Here is a 21,299-nt window from a genome sequence, read left to right on the forward strand (position 1 = left end):
ACAATATAAGTAAAACCATATTGGAGGAAAAAAGGTGGGAATTTGTGTTGCTGTTCAGCATTGGGCAACTTCAGAGAGCAGTAGTAGAGCAGATCATGGGTCACAACTGGTGCTTAGGTCAGTAATCAGTGGAAAGAGTTTGCAAGCCATCTGCTAGCTGAGAGGCCTTTGTTATCTAAGAGTTTGGGGAGAAAAAAGTCTGCTTACAAATTAGTGAAGGGTTAAAAAAAAAATGGGTCGTCAGTTTCTCAGCCCATGGGATGGCCCTGTTGTGCACTGAAGACAAGGGACCTTGATTGGTTTGTAATGAAAAGCAGTTAACAGTTCACTGTGTTGCAGATGATTTAGCTAATTGCAATACTATGTCAGTAACAGTAAACTTTCTCTCTGCAAGGGAATGGGAGTCCTGGGGATAGAGAATCTTGAGAGACTGAGGCTTGGCAAGCTCCCCTCATTCATTTACTTTGTTGGAGAAGCTACAGCAGGACCGCAGCTTCAGCTCGTGTACTGAGCTGCATGGCTTGGGAGTCGGCCCGTGAGCTTAGTGTCACACAGTGGGCTGGTGGGTAGGAGCCAGAATTGTCTTTTCTGCCAGACAATAGTTCACAGTGATGCTGCTGATGAAGAAAACAATTCAGTATATTTCAAGTTAGAGCCAAATTTGCAGTTTTTCGTCAAAACCCACAAATTAGGACTCAAGATTTTAAGGCAGCATATTTGGTCAGTTCTGTGGAAATCTTGATCAAAGCACAGCCAGCTTGTATTGTTGCTAACTTCTGCTGGTGGCTCATGAATATAGGTAGACGGAGAAGTTTGATTCTGTGCTTCAAAACCTAATTACTAAGTGAAACTACCTGAATAAACAGGTTTCTGGGCCAGAAAATGTTCTTAATCGTGCTTGTCTGCTAAGAGATCTAACAAAGATGATGCTGATGTTAATTATAACAAGTACATATGTCTTTATACAGAGCGAGGTCGATTTGTGGACTGCTTTTCTGGAAGATGCCATCAGGAGAAGGCATGGAGTTGTATGTCTAAAACAGATGATTTCCTCAACCCTGCACCCAAGTAAGTGCTGTAAGTAGTATGCAAGTTAGACAAAGTGTGCCAGAAATCACATTTCAAGACACAAAGGATGTCTAAGCAGAATTATGTAAAACTATCTCAAACAGCAATGCTGAGTATCAACAAATGCATCTTGCAGTGCAGCCCTGCTGAGCCTGAGCCAGCATGAAGGCAGCTGGGCAGGGGAGCTGCTCTGCTCTGCAAAACCCTGTATTGGCAGCAGTCCTCTCTTCTCTAGGCTCTGACACTTCACGTCAAAGATGTTTCCTATAAGTTAGGACACTGTGTTTGGTATTTTCACTTACACAGAATTAAAGACAGTCCCAGTGAAAGGTCTACTAGTTAGACGAACTGAGCAGCTATATGCTTGGTCTGTGGGACATAAAATAGGAGAAGGAAGGAAGGAAAACCTTGTCTGGCAATGTGGGTAGAAGAGAGAGACAGGAGGTATCCCACATACTTCTTACCTTGCCTTGAGTATAATTGCCAGTGGATTGGTTGCGAGTTGCTAGGTGTGAATCCCATAGCAGCCCGCTGTAATTAAGCATCCTGCAATGAGAGGAAGGATGAGTGCTGCAAGAAGCTCATCAGCAGCTCTACAGCACCTCTCCATGCACCCTGCAGATGCCCTTTGGAAATTTTCACATGTTTTGTGTTTGTTTCAGAGCCAGGAACATATGTTGGCAAATGCAGAGGTGTTAAGTGTTGGCCAACCTATCCCAACATGCCTTACAAGGTACTGAAGGGAATATTATTTTTAAGTGGATGATGAGCTCACTTCAGAGGCTGTTAAGTTAAAGCTTATTACCCTCATTAAGGGATGTGTGTAATGTGGTTTCAGGCTTCTGATACAGGAAAAACAACATTTTCCAAGTGTATTGTTGTCTCCCCTGTTATGCTTGGAAATGAATTCAGTTTCTATTTTCCATTGGGTCAAATTTAGCTTGGAGATAAGATTTCTTCACAAAGATTAGAGGTTGAGGTTGCTTCTGTGAAGGCAGAGGGCTGATTCTGAGACTGTGCTTGAACAGAGGCAGGAATACTTTCTGTGTGGACAGATGGAAAGCAAGGATTGGGGTACAGAGATGGGGGCTTAAGCAGTGGAGATTTATCAGATATTGTTAGCTCTAGCTTAGGACTGGCTCTGCAGGACTGGACAAGTTTGCTTAAAGAGAAGTGAATGTCTTTGCCATGTGCTCCTCATCATCTCAGTTGTGCTTTTCCTTTATCTGGGGTATCACAGCTCCTCCTAATGATGGAGCATTGGCTCTCTAGGCTGCTTTAATCTCTAGCTGTCTTTGGAAGGTCAGGTCAGGAGACATTTGAGGTCCTCAGACCTGAAGCGAAGCCCTCCCTGCTTCAGACAGGGCTGCAATTGAAACCAGCTGATCCCAAGTCCCTTGCAAACATTTCCATTTCAAACCACTGAAGTTTTATGTCTTTCTAGTAAATTTTTTTCTTAAGCCTTATAAATCTCATAAAGATCTGGAACAGCTAGTAAATTTGGCCATTCAGATGCACGTTTTCCAGTAAAGAGGATAATGATTGAAGATTTTTCTGATGCCACCTCTCCCCCCCAACCCCCTGAGCTGTAGAAGTTCATCTCCCAGCAGCTAGCTGCTGCTTGCACGCAAATTGGATCGTAATATGAAAGGCAACACGCATGAGTCCCATGTGCATCATTTGTGGTGCTGGGAAAATGGTAGTGGTCAGTGTTTTGGCGGGGATCAAGGAGTTGCTGCACTTCTGCTAGTTTTATCCCTGTCCATGCATATAACCTGAGCCAAATTATTTGTCCTAATCTCAAAATAGGAGAAACAGGTTGGTGCTTGCCTGCTCAGAAGGTTGGGAAATCTTGCTCAGTTCAGGCTAGACCGCATGCTTTCACAAGAAGGATAATGGGAAGCTGCAAAACTCTGAGCTGGGGACTCCCCCTCCCAAAGCTGCCCCTCACATGTCAGACACAAGGGGTGTGTGATTCTGCTAGTGGGGCCACAACCTCAGCAGCTTCCACTGACCAGCTCCAACTAACTTTTCCTGTGTTGGTGCCCATGAGGACTGTGTGGCTGCAGTGGTCTCGGGTCCCTGAGACAATCCAGAGAGAAATCTGCTTCATCTTCCCCATGGCATTGATGGCAGGTCTAGCCTGGTCTCCCAGGCTTGAAAGAGCATGAACCCAAGGGCAACATAAACCTGAGATTTCTCAGACCCTCATTGGAAATGCCAGACAAAAGTGCTGAAGACACTTGGAAAAACATACTGTAGAAGAAAACTGGGGGGTTGGAACTAGATGATCTTAAAGGTCCCTTCCAACCCAAACCATTCTGTGATTCTGTGTGATTCTGTGAGCATATTTTCTCTTTTATTTGTTGTCTCTCAAGTCCAAACAAGCTTGCTTCCCTTCCTGTAATGCTGTTTTTGATAATCTTATGCCAAAGGCACTGAATCTGTTCTTGTTGCTGTCAATAGCAAGATGCCTGTTGCTTTTAACGGCTCAGCTCTTAAAACACTGCATCCCAGTTGTCTGGCTGTGAGCAATCCCAAGATACTGCAATGACAGTATGGAACCTTTTTCCTCTCCGAATGTTTCTCTGCAAAGCTTGACCATTTTGGCTGGGGTAAAACATGTGTCTATCTGGGATTCTTTCCAAGGATGAGATTTTGACAGCTGTGCTCATGTTGGCAAAAATCCTGACATCTTGCGCTCCGTTGAAATAGCAGATTCTTAGTGGAGAGGGGTGGGAATCCGATTTCATAGATGAACACTTGTGAATTGGAGGCTGTGAGCCTGGCTTGGCTCTTTTCACTTGGGGGAAGAGGTTCATCCCATCCACTGGGAACAGGGCGGAGCCTTTCTTTCTTTGCATCCCCACCTGTGGGCACAGATGGCTGCTGGGCAGCGGGGCTGATAGGAGCCCTCTGTGCCTCTGCCAGCTCTGTGCAGCAGTTCGGGACATGCCTTGGACTACACCCATGGAAGTGGGTGTCAACCCTTTTTTGTGCATGCCTGGTGATTTTAATTTACGTATTAGATGCTTGGGCATGGCTGGTGGGTGGTGTTAGCATGCTCTCAATGGAAATTCACCTTTGTGGTTGTGATCAAAGCTTGGCCTGTTGTTGATGCCAGGTAGTTCATGAAAAAACAAGGCCTTGGTATAGCTTGAAATAGCCTGTTTGCTTTTGTTTTTTTATTATTATTGCTACTGTGATGATTGGGTGTTTTGGTTTTTTTTGTTGGCTTTTTATTTTTGTTTTTTTATTTTTTGTAAAATCTCCATCTTGACCTGGTGAAAGATGTCTCATAAAAGCTATAATTATTCTAAGCCAATATATTTCTGCAGTAAACTTCATTCTGCTGAGCTGTCATTTATTTCTGATGAGAATCCACTTATTTGGAGACTGCAATTCCTATCTCCTCCACAAACAGAGAATGGTGGCACAGAAAAATCGTGTCACAGGGTCCCCCAGGAACTTCAGCCAAGCATAGACCAGAGCAGGTTTGGTGCAAGGGCATACTTTCTAGTGGCCAGTTAGTTCCTTTGTGTTTTACCAAGAAAAATAATTAAACAAACTGAAAATACAAGCTAGGGTTTAAAACCGTGTCAACCAAAACTTTCCATTGCTGGTGTTTCACTGAAAATAAGGACAAATTGTTTTTTAAACACAAACAGGACAGTAAGTAACAAGAATACCCCAAGCCAAACATACCCCGATGAATGCAATTTGAACATCTTTGTTCAGGAAAAATCGCACCAAATCAAGCATTTATGGCTTTAGTCTGTGGCAAATGGGATGTCTTCTCTGTTACTTCAACTTTCAAGGAAGAGTAGCTAAACAACAAGCTTAAATTACATACTTATGGGGCATGAAATAAATGTACATCAGAAATCACTCGGTGGCCTTTTTGTACGCTTAAGCACCCAAGCTTATTTTCAGGATGTGTCATGCTGTAGACCCTGTTACATGGCAGACGAGTCACATTTGAAATGTTCAAATCTGGGACAATCCTAGAAGGAGAAATCTTGCATGTGCTGAGTGCCTGCGTGCTCTGCTGTGATGGCAGTCAGACATGCAGACGAGTTGGAGGAGCAATGAGCGATTGATATCTGTCTGCATGCAGCCTCACAGTGTGAGCTGAGTGACCAGAGAGAGTCCAGTAACTACAAAGTTATTACATGGAAAAAACTGTACCCCCTTCTACTTTCCTTATGGGAGATAGGGTTTAAAACTATAATGAAGGCTGTGTTACATGGGCCCTTTCAAACTCATGCCTTCCTGACAAGGTCTCCCATTCATTTTTCAAAAACTAGGGCAAATATCAGTACTTCTGTGAGTACCGGACTGCCACGTGTAGAGTGCTTCTAAAACTTGTATTAACAGGATTAAAACTAACATGTCCATCTCTATGCTGAGCAATGCCAGTTGCACAGCTACCATAAATTAAAGTGAAGTTCCAACTTTAAATTGTCTTGTAGTTCTGCAGCATATGTTTACTTGGGAATAGCATAAGGCAGATGTCTTCATCTTTGCTGATTCTTAACAGGTCATGGGCCTTGACTTTAAATAACTGAAAGCCTTTAAAATAATTTTTAAACATGTTTATCCCCCTTGACAGACCTTAGCCTTTAGCTGGCCTTAACCAGAAACATGCAGGATAACGTGATTTGAAAACCGACCATCCTAAACCACACAAGAGCTTGAAATATATACTGTGATCGTTACCTGGAACCAGTAAAGAGGTTGGAATAATCATTGCTCGTGTTTACACTACAGTATCTCAGTGGGTTATGTTCAGTCCCTTAATGCTAATGATTAAAAACCTAGTGGAAACACATAGTAATTAGAGAGAGCTCTTATTCTGGAAGCCCATTCTGAAAGCACGGGGATGGCTTTGAAGTGGGACTGGACACAGCAAGTGCTGACAAAACATTGTGAGATTTGGGAGCGTTATGCAGCAGGTAGCTGCTAACTGTACGTATCATAACCAGTCAGTTCTGCAGAGTGCAATATCTGCTTTCTGTCCACTGTTATATATATCTGTTATAATATATATATATCTGATATATATGTATCTGTTATAATAAGAGAAGAAGGAGGAGCTATAAGGTTTGTACCATAAAATTGTTTGCTGGAAAAATTTTTCCATTACTTAATTTCAGCTGAGAAGGAGAAAATAGCTACTTTCTTGGATGTACTTTAATGAGCACTAGAGATGATTCTTCTCTGGAGGGAGCAATTCAGCAGCATTTAAAGTGGAGGAAGGAGTAGGCACTCCTCAGAATTCCTTAGCACTCCTTTGAGGTTCAGAGGGACTCATTTTGGTCATTGTCCCTCATATTTCTACACTGAATCTCACTGCTTTCCTCTTTAAACACAAATTCAGCTTCTGTCCCCATACTGACACTGTGGAGACCTACCAGCTTACGCTCGGTGCCTTTCATTTCAGCGGTGCTCCTGTCCCCATGGTGTGTCCCCTTGCAGATGACCAGCTGTCAGCTAATATTCACTGTGGTTCTTAATCACTTCCCTTAAGCCTGCTCTTTCTTAAACACCATGGACAACGTTCCGATCCTGCCTGTCACTCAGTCGTGGATGTTACCGTTGGCTCAGATGTCTCTCTTGGTTCGTGCCTCTAGGCTGTATCTACCTCTTGCCACTTGTTCCCACATAACCTAAGTACTGCCATTTCTGTCCCCCCTTGTGGCTCACACGCTCGTTTCAGGCTGTCATTGCTGTGCGTCTCAATTCCTATGACAACGTGGCTAATGCTGGCCTTGACAAATCCAATCTCACCCTGTTCATGCACGTTCTTTCTGCTGCAGAGAGCGTTTGCCTTGCCTGCCTGCCACCCTTCTCTCTGCAGCTCTCTTGCAAGTCTGCATTTTACCATATCAAGCATAATCTGCTTGTCTTCACTCTCAAGGTCTTTATGGCCTTTCTTCACGCAATGTAATATTTTCCTTTTGTGGTTAAGATACCAGTTGTGGCCCCTGACAGGTTCACTGTGCCACTCTCTGCTGCCTGGTTTTCAGACTTTCAAAGCACCTTCATGAGTTTCTCTGTGCCATTAAGGAAGTTCCATTGCTCTCTTTCCACTTTCAAACTTTTCTCAGATGTCTGTAAAACCTTTACAGCGGTGAAGCTGTTGTGCTGAGCCCCACGATGTCTGTGCTAACTTCCATGGTTTCCATGGGGCTCCCCTTGCCTCTAATTCATCTGTTGGCTTTTGGCTTTAAGGCTGCCTGATTGGGAACCATCTGCCTGTTCTGGCTTTGCATGCTGTCAGTTGCTGTGGGATGCCGTCCCACAAACAGAATCTACGCTGCAGTAATAGAAAACTGTAAAAATAGACAAAAAAATAAATAAATAAAGCAGCACCATGTGTTTCTTGTCATCAGCCTGTCATTACCCATGTGACACTGAGCAAGCACGGATCCTACCGAAAGTTGAAGGTTTTTACTTTGCTTATGGGGAAATGTGGAGGAATGGTCTCGTCTCTATTCTGTGCCACTTGCACAGAGCCCTTTGCTCCATTCAAGTGAGAGGAATAGGATTAAAAAGCAGGATGCCAGGGAGTGGTACCAGCATTTATGCAATTTCAGTTTTGCGCCTCCTGCCCACCCTGGTGTAGTCAGAGATGGCTACTGATTGGTGGCTCAGCAGGGGAGCAGGCTCCTAAAGCTCTGAGCTCTAGGAAGCCACTGTGAGCAGCAGCCTTCAATCCTTTTATTTTGCCCTTGGAAAAAAATAAAAAAATAAAAAAAAAAAAATCAGATGCTGAAATGTCAGTCTGCAATGCCTGGCGGATGGACAATTTTATTTATTTTTTTCTGGTGAAAAGTAGGAACTCTGGTGAAAACCAAAGCAAAAAAGAAAATGCAGCCCTGTGTCAGGAATAAAGGTCACTGCCTCTGCAGCAGCCAAGTGTGTAGCCCAAGGGCAGTCAACATCTTGAGCCTTCCACCGTGGCTTTGGGACCTTTTACAAAAGCTGGGCACATTTCCAGCACCGAGCTGTACGAAGGACAGTTGACCCATTTTGCACCTGGGGCATCTCAGCTTTATTTCAGTTTCACATAAGGCTTTGTCTAGGTTTATTTTATTTAATGGGCTTTTTTTTGGTTTTACTGTCACAGGAAATTCTCACTGTTCTATTACTTTTTTCCTGTTGGAACTGGCCTTAAAATAAAATGAATAAATAAATACATATGCATACACATAAAAACACACAGACAGGAAAGCTATTCAGATCTGGAGAGACCTTGATAACGCTGCTGATGAGGTTGCCAGAGTTTTCCCTGGGTTGGAGCTCAAACAATTCCCCACCACCTCCTCAGCGCCTGGGAACTTGGGCTGTGGAAGCTGTCAAGCTTCTAATTCTGACTACAGGTGTTTGGTTTGAAAGACACCGCTTGCCACATTGCAATCTCATTTCGGAAAAAGCTAATTAAATAAAAATACAGATGTGTTACAGTCCCAGCTCCTGAAATCCAACACGTCTGTCCATTTAAATAGAAATAAACCTCTCTAAAGAGGTGCTTTCCATTTGTCTTCTTAACTATTATCTAGTATCAGTGATTTAACTAAAGGGTGTTCCAGCTGCCAACATTTGTTCTAAACCATCTCTTCACAGCAGGAACGTTGTGTTTTCACAAAAGCAACGAGGTAGGAGTGCTTAAACTGCTGCTGTTGCTCCATATATTCAAATCGTCCTGGTAGTGTTTACTCATTGTGTGTTGTGTTCAGTCATTCAGGCCCAGCTCCATTTCCTTACAGTACTCTGTATTGTCAAAATCATGCCTGGGGTGCAGAGCAGTAGCCAGCCCTGGCCAGCTTGGTCGGAACAAATTGGGTAGTTACTGCTCTTGCTCTCCGGACTCCTTAACATGACAGCTATAAATACCTGTATGTTCTGGACAAACTGAATGAAAACCTTATTTTGAAAAAGGTTAGCTAGCTTTGTCATGGACTGTTTGGGAATAGTGATGATAGTAGTAATGATAACAGTAAGCTGACTGTGAAATTCATCTGGTCTCAGTTTAGCGAAACATTGAATCCCATGCTCAACTTTTTAAGCACGTGTTCCTGAACATTCCTGCTCACCAGGGTAAAGCATATGCCATAGCTCCTTGCTTTTTAATTGCTTGATTCCAGAATGTGCTGTTATGATGTTTATTTGAGGTGTGCTGCTATTTCTGGTTTGGACTTGACAGAATAAGCCTTTGGAACTAGCAAATGCTGAAGAATTGCTGACATGTGAATCATTCAGTATGATTCTGGGGCTTGCTGAGTGGTGTTAACCTCTTTGTTTACTATGTATTTTGCAAGCTGGTTTGTCTGTCTTTCCCACTGTTTAACCCCTTTTCCACAGTACTGCATCACAGGGAGCAGACTCAGCTGTGTGGGGTCTCTGGTGGCCTTGAAGGAACAGTATGAATGTGGCTTTGCTGTTGAGCCTGGGAACTTGCTTGAGTCTTTCCAGTAATGCCTTCAGTGTCTCTTAAAGGCTGAGCTCTTCTGAGCTTGCTTTTTCTTTGGATTCTATTTAAAAAATATGTATTAAGAAATCCACATTTCTTCTGTCTATAGACGAAAACCCACACATTTCTTGTCTTTGTATTGTGGTGGATGACCATAGATGCTGTGGTCCAGCCTCCAAAATCAACAGAAATGTAGTACTCTACCTTTCTGTTCTTTCATGACTTTCAAGTCATTTTAAGCCTTTCTGGGGCCTGAGTCACAGGTTTTGAGCACTGAGTTGGAATTCCTTGAGCTCCTGAAGACTAGTTTAGAGGAAGTCAGGGTTTTTTCTGGTACACTTTAGGGAATTCATCCTTCCTTGCTGTGTATTGAGCCTTGTGATAACAACCCATGAGAAACACTCTGGGCTTTAAGGACCGTGGCATTTAAAATGTTAGTCAAAGAGCAGGAGCCGCAACAAGTTTGCTGATCGTAGAGCACATTTTGCAGCTTCCACCTTGAGATTGAAGCCCCAGTGCAGCACCCAGCCCCTTACATAACATAAAACACATAAAACAGCCTGGGTCAGAGGGGCCCTTGAGGGCCACCCAGTCCCAATCCCACGAGGCCTTGAACACCTCCAGGGATGGGGTACTCACACTGCTCTGGGCAGCCTGTGCTGGAGCCTCACCACCCTCCAAGTAAAAAATTTCCATATATTTAACCTTAATCTCCCCTCTCTTAGTTTAAAACCATTCCCCCTTGTCCTATCACAGTCAAATAGTGTAAAAAAGTTGCTCTCCCAGCAGTTTATAATCTCCCGTCAAGTAGCAGAAGGCCACAGTAAGGTCTTCCTGGAGCCTTCTCTTTTCCAGACTGAACAAACCCAACTGCCTCAGCCTTTCATCGCAGGAGAAGTGCTCCAGACCTCTTTGTGCATGGCTAAAGCTGCAGGTCCAAACCTCAGGCTACCACAGGGTTTCCTGAGGCTGCCGTGGTATGAGAGCAGCAGGGATGGGATGGGGTGCCATGCAGCCCCACGGGCAGTGCAAAAGCAACAGCAAGCAGAAGTTCCCTATGTGCCTCTAACAGTATCAGCTTTCCATCTGGATTCAGTGGTTATTATTAAATGCCTACAAAATGAGTGAGAATCCTGCCATTGTCTCAACTGGTCTTTGAACTGGGGGCTCCTAAGCAGGGGATACACTATTCTTTTGTTCTGTATTCCCAGGATGCTTTTTTAAAAAAAGAAACTGAAATGTGGCAGTGCTAGTTTTACCCTGACCGTCAGAGTTGGAAGGGATGCTGAGAGGAGATTAAAGTCCCAGGCTTTGCAGTTCCCGTAGTAAGTTATGACTACATCAGCAGCAGTAAGCAGAACACAACGCACTAGCTAGACCAGTGTTCTATTCAAGTACCTGGGGCCCCAACTGAAATTTAATAAGCAAATGTAAGATTGTAGTGCTTTGGAATGGAAGCTTTATGGTAACCTCTTTCTGCAGACCCTTTTTAAATGACGTGTCACTTGTATGGTTCGTGCAGTGCACCTTAGATGCTGAATCCAGCCTGCTGTTGATCAGCAGTACCCCTTTCCAGGGTCAGACAGCATCAGTGTAGAGCTGTGCACGGTTCTTGCACAGGGATGGCACACCAGGCTGAAGCTAGTTTCTGGAATTTTCTGGTGCTAAATGCACTTCTGAGTTGGAATATCTGCCCTGCAGCCCCCGTTCACGTGGCTTCTGATGCTGACAGGTAAGACAAGTAGGAGAATCTGCATTGGAGATTTTTTTTTAAGTCAGGGATATTTACATAGAGCAGATCCTGGCTTTGGTGATGGGACCAAAAGGGCTTCTCCCTGACTTCTCCCAGTGCTGGTTGTTCTTAATTCTTACGTCATTCTTCAGTTCTCAAAATACAGAAGATTTCTATGAAATCCTCTGAATTTATTATTGTTTTTATTCCCCTCTCCCACAGCAAAAATTCATTTATTGCTGAAGGCATTGTCTGTCAGAGCATGTCTGAGTCACCAGTGACGATGCAGAACTATCTGATGGGAAATCAGAAAAAAGATCCTAATTTTGAATATCCATTGCCCCTGTCTCCTGTGCAGCAGTAAGTGAGAAATGTGTGCTCTCCTCTGTTTGTTGCTGGCTTGTGTTCCACTGTATCTGGTATTTAGAGTTTCTTCATTTTGATAGCTCATGGAGACTTGTCATAAGCTGTTCCTTGTCTCTCTCCAAGCATGAAAATCAAGTCCTGGGAGTTGTGCTTAGAATCAGATCGTATCAGTAGCTGTTGGCAGGAATTCACTGAGATACCAAAGAGAGCTTTACTTTTTCCCCAGTTCCCTACCACTCTTTCCCATTGGTACCAGCTGGTACAGTGCATTTGTTTCAGTTTACTCAGTACTTCCAACATCCCTTGCTGTCTTTAGGAGATGAGGAGCTGACTAGCAATTAATAAGTGCTTAGGCGTATTCAGGTATGGGTACTGAGGACAGAAATTGCATTTATTTTTTCAAACTCTTTTTCTCACACTTCTATTTATTTCAGCTTGCTCGTTTCTCTTTTGCAATCGGCAGATAAATCTTGTCAGTGTTTTTTTTTGGCTTTGCAGCGTTTTCTTTTCTTTTATATCTCCAGTAATGTGCAAATCTAATGGTTTGCTATTTCTGCTAAATGTACTTATTTCCAAGCTCTCTAATTCTTGTGCTTTTTTTTGTTCTGTTTTGTTGAGTGAGAGAAGAGATACATTTCCAGCAATCAAAAAATAAATCACCCTCAGTTCACGAAAAAACTGAACCCTTTCTAATCATTGGTATAAAAAGTAATTGTTGCATGTGAGTTCCTTGTCAAGATTGGAGGGCTGACCAGTAGAAGCCTCTAGTGATGTGTGTGCTGGATTGGAGTTGTATCACAGGTGAGCAAAACAGTACTACACGAGCCCTTACAGTGGAATGAATGCAGATGACACTGTTATTCATTCTCAGCCAGATTGCTTGGTATTGTATCCTTTCTGTGAAAAATGACACTCTGGCAACAGGCCACGGACTGCAGAGCAACTTGGCGTGGGTCTCCTGTTTGTCTCAGCCTGAGATGAACATCATCAGAGATGCCAGACTGCTAGCCACAAGCTGAGAGTGTTAGAGAATGTCTTCCTTGAATCACATTTCTGCCATTTTTAGAGAAAAATACTTGAAGGAGGATGGACATTTCCTGTCTGTTTGGATTCTTGGTGGCACCAGTGGTAGTTGTTTTCTCTCCTTTTGCTTAAGCTCTCCTAGCTGAGAGTAACTGGTAAGCTTGGTGCAGTTTACCTAACCCCAAACATGAATTATTTTTCAAAGCTTCTCATTTTCTGCTTCCCATTTTCCTTTTATTTTACTGTGTTTTAAGGGGAGTTTTTGAAAGGCCTCAAGAGATTAGGAAGACAAAACTGTTTGAATTCCGGTTGCATCTGAGCCACTATAGCTATTGCAGCGGCACCAACATGGCCAGAAACACCTTGGGATGTTTCATATGGAAACTGTGAGCTTTCACAAGATGACTGGGTACACCATGAACATAATTCACAGCTCAGTCTGGCACTGTTTTGTAACTGAGGTCTTGGTATGAAAACCTGTGTGGCCACAGGGGATTTTCGCCTTTATCCAGTAATCCACATCATAAATAAACTTTCCAGGCTCCTTGTTGAGCCCTTTTGTGAAAAACAGTTTGAAGAGAGAAAGTGGAGGAAGATTTTCCTCTTCAAAGAACAGTTAACCTATTAATTTTGTAGGATGCCTAGATATTATACAATTTGAATGTTTTTTTATTTCATTCAAGCAATAAAGTAAGATAAATAACAGCCACTGCTCTGGACTGGGAAACATTGGACTGAAAAACTGGAGTTTCTGTTCTGCCCGTTGAAACTGGGTGCTATCTGTGCCTGCCTCTATGGGGCGGGCATTTCCCTGATCAAATAGTTGTGTTTTTCTGAAGTTAGGGCAGTATCTTTGCTTTCAGCATTGATGCACCATGACATGTACAGTAGGACCTGTCATAATCCATGAAGTCAGTTCTGTTTCAATGTTAATAAGTCCTTAATCAAGCCGTTTGTTTCCTCCAGGATGTCACATTTAGCAGCGGATTGTGAAATGCTTGAGAACGGGAATTATAGGAGCATTATTTAATGCTAAGTGTTATCCACATCGTATCTGAAGCCTGAACATGCCAGGAAAACATCCTTCACACACTGCAAATAATCTATCCGAGCATTCAGGATCAATCATGAATTGGCTGGGTACGTACACTATTTCTCTTTGTGTGGCATAATGTTATACACCATATTCAGTAACGCATTCTCACATTGCTTTCTATTACCTATTTTCTATGGCTGGTGCTTTTGGTTTATATAATGATACTGCACAGTGTTTGACCAATCACTTTAAATCAAGATTGGCACTTTAAATCCAACAGAAAATAACCAAAATTTAATATCAGTAGTCCCTCATGCTAGTCTATTTGTGCTGTATAAGGAGAAAGAAGATGTTCAAGCCAAGCAGCTGCTGGTGGGTTTAAGTGGGAAGCTATCCAGAGAGACCAGGTTTATGATTTTCATCTCCTGTTCTTGGTGCTGTCTTCAAGAGGAACAGAATTAAGGGCTAAAACTGTACCTTTAATATCTAATTCCCAGAAGTCTTTCCCATTTCTGAAGAAATAAATGACACCATAGTGAACTCATGGCAAATATTTTCCCAACGCATTTTCCTTCTGTATTTAAATTACATTTAATGATATGCCACTTTGTCTTATGAACCTGTTTGTCTGCAAGCAAATGTGATACATACTGTCAGCAATGATTTATTAACAAAAAAAAAAGAAAAAAGAAAAAAGAAACTAGAAAAATAGCAATACAACCTTATCCGAGCACTATATACACTATGTATGTTTCTACAGAGCAAAGTCATTTAGTCCAAAGTTTCTGCAGTGAAACATGGAAAAGTTGTGGGTTTTCTAAACTTAGGGAACAGTTTACATTCGTATCATAAAGCTGTGTCATTGTTATGTCCTTCCTGTGAACCAGAATCCTAGTGGTAGGCATCGTGTAGACACAAGAGGAAGAGACTTGGTTGCATCTGTGGGGACAATGTTTTCATTTGGGTTTTCCACAGTTTCTGTTGTGAAGCAGTAAAGAAAGGTGGGGAAAAAAATAGGAATTCTGAAATATTTCTCCAGATTTTGTTTCCACAAATTAAAATGGCTTGGTTGCAACCAACTGATCAGAATTACTTGGCGTTTTGAGAATTTGTGTTTGCCACAAAAATGTTGTGTTCTCCTAAAAGCTATTTTTCTCCATGAAATGCTTTCTTTGAATTTAGTCCAAGTCATAATAAATACTGGAGCAATTAAAGTATCAGCCACTATAAGGAGTCTTGGGAGCAAAGGAGACAGACAGGATCAGGGCTTAAGCTACGGAAATACATGTGTGCAAAATAAAGGGTTGATAAACCTCAGTTGCAAACAAAATAGTTTACATACACTAAGCTCCCAATACTAAACATCTCCTTCTCCCTCTGCCACTAAACAACAACAACAACAAATTAGATATTCAAACTTCATATCTGAAGAAAGACAGAAAACAGAGTATTTCTATTTGTGTTTAAAAACCATTTGGATGTGGTGCTCAGGGACATGATTGTGAAGAGTTAGGGTACTATGTTTAGGTCGTGTTTGGACTCGATGATCTTTAAGGTCTTTTCCAACCTGAGTGATTCTGCGACTCTATTTTTAATTTTTAGGCAGGTGTTCATAAATTTATAATAACAGAAAAATAACACAGCATGGACAGGTTTGTGGGAAAGGTGCGGTGAGAATTTAGATTATAAACTGTCTTAATTATAAAACCTTCAGATTCCAGGCAGGCTTATGTTCAACTCCATGCGTCATAACATAGATGGTATGGGCTTTTCAGCCAAAGTGTTTGTGTCTAGGACTGAATCATACCTTCGTATTCTGCAATCAATTAAGTTGTTCTCATTTCATTCTGGTAATTGTTGCCTACTTTTTTGGGGGGTGAGGAATGGAGGGAAGAAACAGAAAATCCACTTAAAATATTTTTCATTAGAGCGTACTAATAAGTGGGTAAGCACCCTAAGTATGTTTTAATTTAATTTAGATTTCACAGCAACATTTTCCCCATGCTAATTACATGCCAGTTTGTTATTAAGAAAATATTTATTGAAGTTGAAATCAGTGATAGATACATATCTATCAGATCACTGTTAAACCTCATTAAATAGTGTTTTAATTGCAATTAGTTTTTAATTACTGCTCATTAAGCATATTATTAAATCAAAATTCCACACTTATGAAAGACTGGTTTGCAAATATAAATGTTTGAGGCTGTTAATCATAGAATTATAGAATGGCTTGGGATGGAAGGAACATTAAAGATGGAAGTCTTCAGGAGGAATCCGCAAGCGAACTATTAATATGACAGCAAACATCCATCTATCTGTGAAGTATATATGATTGTTGTACTCAAGTCCGAGCCAAGACATGTTAAAAGTCACCCAAAAAGGGAACAGATTAGGTTAGGATGTGAGGGAAAGTCCTGGAGAGTGCAGAGGAGTAGCAGGAAGAGAGATTAAGGAGACAAGAGAAACAGAGAAGCCGCGCTGCTCCTTCCCCACCAAGACAGGGAGCCCTTCTTGCTGAGCGGGCTTGAAGGCCCTTCCCAACATGGCTCATGTTCCTCGCAGAAAACAGTCTGAGGTGCTACTGTAAGCCACAACCTGGATGCACACGATAAGCATTGAATCCAACGCAGGGAGCACGAGGCCTGGCACCTGGTTTCCTTGGACAACCAAGAAAAAACTTGGACGTGATGTTACTGCGGCCTCTTTTAAAGTCATCCATGTGCAACAGCATTTCCAAACACCTCCCCTCAATTTCTACCTCCAGAAAGTAAGAAAAGTTCCCTTCCCTTGCTTAAATCTGATCTGCTGTTGCTACAACGCTTGCAAGATGCACAACGTGAGGGCCACCCTACACACACTTTAGACTAAGCAAGCCTCCCTGGGTTTTATTCCAACAAGAAACACTACAGCTCGACCAACCTCTCACGCTACGTTCAGTGACACTAATTCCCATCACGGCTGTAAGCAGCTGAGCCTTGGCATTCCAGCCCGCCGGCACACAGCCCAGCCCATCCTGCAGCCATCCCCTGCCATCATGGCGCTGACTCTGCCCCACCAAGCGGCTCATTACTGCTTGTGGGGCTCACCTGCCCGTGCAGGCATTCAGTCTGTGCCCAGCTACGCTGACAAGCAAATCTCGTGCCTCTTGCGCCTGGATTCCAAGTCTTCCAGCACTTAAAGGGAGCTTAACAGGACGGAGAGCAACTGCTCACACTGTCAGACAGAGACAGGACCAGGGGGGACAGTTTTAAGCAAAACAGAGGGAGATTGAGGTTCCACGCAAAGAGAAATCTCTTCACTCAGAGGGCGCTGAGGCCCTGGCGCTGCTGCCCAGAGAAGTGTGGCTGCCCCGTCCCCACAGGCATTCACGGCCACGTGGGATGGAGCCTGCGATGCCTGAGCTGCCGCGTGGAAACCCTGGCCATGGCAAAGGGCTGGAACTGAGCGGGCCTGAAGGCCCTTCCCAACCGAAGCCATTACGTGAGTCTAAGCATACAGAGAGATGCAGCCGTGCTTAGAATCGCTCCCAGGGAAGCCTGCCAGGGAGGGAAATCTGAAAGTTTCAGACCGTTAATGTGCAGTGATTCACTGCAGAGATCAGGCTACAGGAGTGAAATGCAAGTTTGTGACCTGAGGTAGGGAAATGAAGCTAAGAGTCAGGGCTGCAAGCTGAATGACCACATGCAGATGGCAGCATGAGATGCTTACGTGCTAGCAGGGCCATCAGCAAGTGAAGCCTTCGGGATACAGTTGTAACTGTGCCATGAAACAACTTCACCTGCCCCTGGAAAATGACTCGGAGCCGTCTGTAATCAATGCCAAGCTGAGATACCTGTGCCCCTTGGCACCTCTACAGATCTGCTGCCCTGCCTGAATTTGGAAGAACTGCTGCCACCCTGCAGGCTCTTGGCAGGGGCCAAAAGCGGTTCCAGTCCCACAGAAGAGCCTCCAGGACGATCTGGAGTGACGGAACGCAGCGTACCCGCACAGGGCCGCGCAGGATCCCAAACTGGAGGAGCGGCTGATGCAGCAGAAGGCCGTGCAGCCATCCACAGGGATCCGGGCGGGCTGGAGAAACGGCTTGAGGGGAATCCCAAGGACTGCACAAGGGCAAGTGCAAAGTCCTGCCCTCGGCGAGGAACAACCCGGGGCACCAGGGCACGTGAGGACTGACCAGATGGAAAGCAGCCCTGCAGAAAAGCCCCTTGGCCGCCAACGCTCTGCAAAGCACGCTTGGAGGCGGCTTTGGCAAGGGACATGAAGACTAACAAAGGCTTCCTTGCACAAGTGCATTGGCCAGAAAAGGGAAAGACAACGTATGGCCCCAACCAACCAATAAGTAAGACAAGAAGAGCTAATGACTAACAACTGACGTGGAGGAGGCTGAAGTTAATATTAAAATTCATAGCCCTAAGGAGGGTTACACAGTCCAATAAGAACATACAATGATGTTCATGACTCCCCACCCAACACACGTTATAAGTCACCCCAAAAGGGAACAGATTAGGTTAGGATGTGAGGGAAAGTCCTGGAGGGTGCAGAGGAGTAGCAGGAAGAGAGATTAAGGAGACAAGAGAAACAGGGAAGCCGCGCTGCTCCTTCCCCACCAAGACAGGGAGCCCTTCTTGCTAAGCTCTGCCCCTTCCCTTCCCTTCTTGGTGAACAATACCCAGGATAGCATTTGCTTTGCTAGCACCGCTATCAAACACCAGCACGGTTCACAGCTACGGCACTGGTCAATGGCAACACCAAATCCATTCCATTGGTTGCTTCAACCAATCGTTTATTTGTCACCGCTTGGGAAAATGCCCCACAGAAAGTCCTTGGCTGGACTCGGGCAGGCAAATGCCAACAACAGCAACGCCACAACAAGCGCACAGCAAAGCTCCCCCTATGCGCGCCCTTGGCGACGGCATCGCAGAGTCACAGTCAGCCCATGCGCTCACAACGGGCCGGGTGCCTCTACATACCCAGCGGGCCCAGCCCGCCTTGAGTCCTGCTGGCGACTCTCGAGGCCTGAGCGTCTTCCTCTGGGAGCACGAGACACTGAGACTTGGCCAGTGCGTGAGACAGGAGTCTTGCGAGTGGATTGCCAGCGGAGGCGCAGAGGCTGCCGACTGCTCCGCAAGAGGCAGCCTCCAGCGAATCCATCCTTGGGGCTCCAAATCCATCCTTGGAGCCCCACAGCGCCAGGGCAGCCGCAGCCATGAGCCAGGAGGCGGCTCCCAACCGCAGGCGCGAGCCGTGGGCCTGGCCGGTGGAGGCCCGCGAGGACCGGTGCCCCATCTGCCTGGACCGGGTCAGCGACACCGTCCGCGCTCTGCCCTGCAGGCACATCTTCTGCAGGGAGTGCACTGAGCAGCGGACGGCCAACAGCCCCAGCTGCCCCCTGTGCCGCCAGAGGATCCTCGCCCAGCAGCGCCTGGACTGGCGCCCCTCGGCTCGGCCCCCGACCTGCTCACCGCAGGGGAAGCTGCAGCGCACCAGGGAGCGGCGGGAGGCAAGATCTGCCCGGCGCTCCCGCAGCGCCCCACCGCGCAGCCGCCGCGCAGCCGCTCCAGGTCCCCCCGCCGGCTGGCGCGCAGCTCCTCCTGGCACGGGGAGCTCAACCAGCGCAGCCGCTTCGAGGAGCTGCCGCCGCAGAACCAGGACCGCGAGTGGCTGCGGCGGGCGGCACGGGAGCGGCAATGGGCGCCGGAGAGCCCGCGCGGCACCCCGACGGGCCCCCCTTGTGAGCGGGCGGCCCAACCTCAGCCGCACGGAACGGCACGGGGACGGACCAACACTTCTGACCATCACTTCCCTGCCCAGCTGGAGACGACCACCGGCAGCTCCAGCTCATCCTTCCAACCCCGCTGATCGGCCTCCATCAGCCCACAGTGCCCGGGCTGGGGCTGCCGCTACCAGCCACCCAGGCACTGCATGGAGCCCAGCCAACGGCGGCCCGGTGGTGGAAGAACACAACATCTCCGCTATGAGGACGGCGCTGCGATGGCCCTCCTGGAGGCCACAGAGAGGACGCAAGGGGATCTGGGCATAAACATTCCAATAAACATCCACACACCCTCAAATGAGCAGTTGTTGCGTCCAGTTCTTTCGGGAAGCTAAACCGTAAGCCTGGAATCCCAGTGCAAAACAAGGAGGGGGAACGAGGAAGAAGTCGGCTGGAGAAACCAGCCGTTGACTTCCAGAACCCTGAGAGCCCCAGCTCTGTGACTGCGTGGCAGCACACACCAGGGGGGCAGAGGGCTGAGCATGGCTCTGCCTGCTGCTGCAGCACAGCCACGTGGCAGCTGCACCTGAGGCTGCACAGCCACCAGCGACCCAGTGAGGGGCTCTGGCACAGCACTTGGGGAGCACAGAGCCCACGATGCTGCTGCTTCTTGTCCTCCTCTGAAGCCGCTGCAAACACGGCCTATCCTGCCCTGCACTGAGCCTCAGGGCTGCTTCTGGGGCAGCTCCCCTTCAGATCTGCCCCATGGAAGGTGCCTCTGGGGCACGTTCTTTGGAAGATGTGGAGCTTTTGGAAGGGTCCCAGCAGAGGCAGTGAAGATGCTGAGGGCTGCAGCACCTCTCCTACAAGGACAGGCTGAAGGATCTCAGCTTGTTTAGCCTGGAAAAGATCCATAGGAGAACTCATTGTGGCCCTCCTATCCTTAAAAGGAACTTATAACAGGATGGAAATAGACTTTTTGCACAGATGGGTGCTGATAAGATGAAGGAGAACATTTTTAAACTAAAAGAGTGGGAATTCAACTGAGAAGTTTAAGTCCTGGCACAGGCTGCCCAGGGAAGTTGTGTATGCTTCTTCATCCCTGGAGGTGCTCAAAGTACGGTTGGATAGGGCCAGGGGCAACCTGATCTTGAACCTGATTTACTGATGGGCTACTGTGCCTGCAGCAGGCGGCTGGAACCAGATGATCTTTGAGGTTCCTCCTAAGCCAAGAGATTCTGTGATTCTGTGAAAAGGAAAAGCGGAGTCCAATATCATTGCAAAACACGGCTGTATTGCATTGCTGAACAGCACTTGTTGCTTTTCATTTACATAGCCGTATTTTGACTTACAGAGTGGAGAAATAAATACAACTGTGCAATGGTGATGCCAGGAGAGTGCTGTGTCCTATTGTTTGCAAGCTTTGTTCCTCAGGAAGGAGGATAAATTCTGCAGTTTAGGTGTAAAAACGCCCCATTTCTTGAACTCTTCTTTCACATGCAGAGAAGTCCCTGCAGTTGTTGCTCATCTGGTGGCTCTGGAGCCCTGGCAGAGAGCTGTGACCAGCTGAGTTGGGGCTGCAGCCACTGCCCTGACTGCTGGCTTGTTGGGATCTCTCCTCACCTACACACTGCTTTCCCTACCCGTTTGCTTTGGCAATAGCTCTCTTCTGATCTTCTGGGTTCTTCAGCTGTGTGGGGAGATCAGTTTGTCCAGCTATATTAAAGGGAAAAAAATAGTAATCACTTTCCTGGATGTCATCTTTTTTTTCTGCGGACTAACAAATGCTTTATGATTTCATCAGCACCGTTTTTGCAAGGCACTAGTCCTGTACCCGAGGGATGCTCTCTGATGTCAGCAGTCTCCCAGTAGCACCAACTCA

The 21,299-nt window shown here is 45.6% G+C and overlaps 1 long non-coding RNA gene across 1 annotated transcript in view; it reads left to right on the plus strand.

Annotated features, from left to right (window-relative positions):
- The first annotated feature begins 967 nt into the window (after positions 1-967).
- LOC128081095 (uncharacterized) overlaps positions 968-21,299 on the plus strand; it is a 59,371-nt gene continuing 39,039 nt past the window's right edge. Inside the window, exons 1-2 of the long non-coding RNA XR_008206977.1 lie at positions 968-1,068; positions 13,632-13,805. This is a non-coding gene — a long non-coding RNA (uncharacterized LOC128081095). The remainder of the gene's footprint in view (positions 1,069-13,631; positions 13,806-21,299) is intronic.

The sequence above is a fragment of the Tympanuchus pallidicinctus genome, unplaced genomic scaffold (assembly GCF_026119805.1).
Source record: "Tympanuchus pallidicinctus isolate F22 unplaced genomic scaffold, pur_lepc_1.0 scaffold20, whole genome shotgun sequence".
NCBI classification, from domain to species: Eukaryota; Metazoa; Chordata; class Aves; order Galliformes; family Phasianidae; genus Tympanuchus; species Tympanuchus pallidicinctus.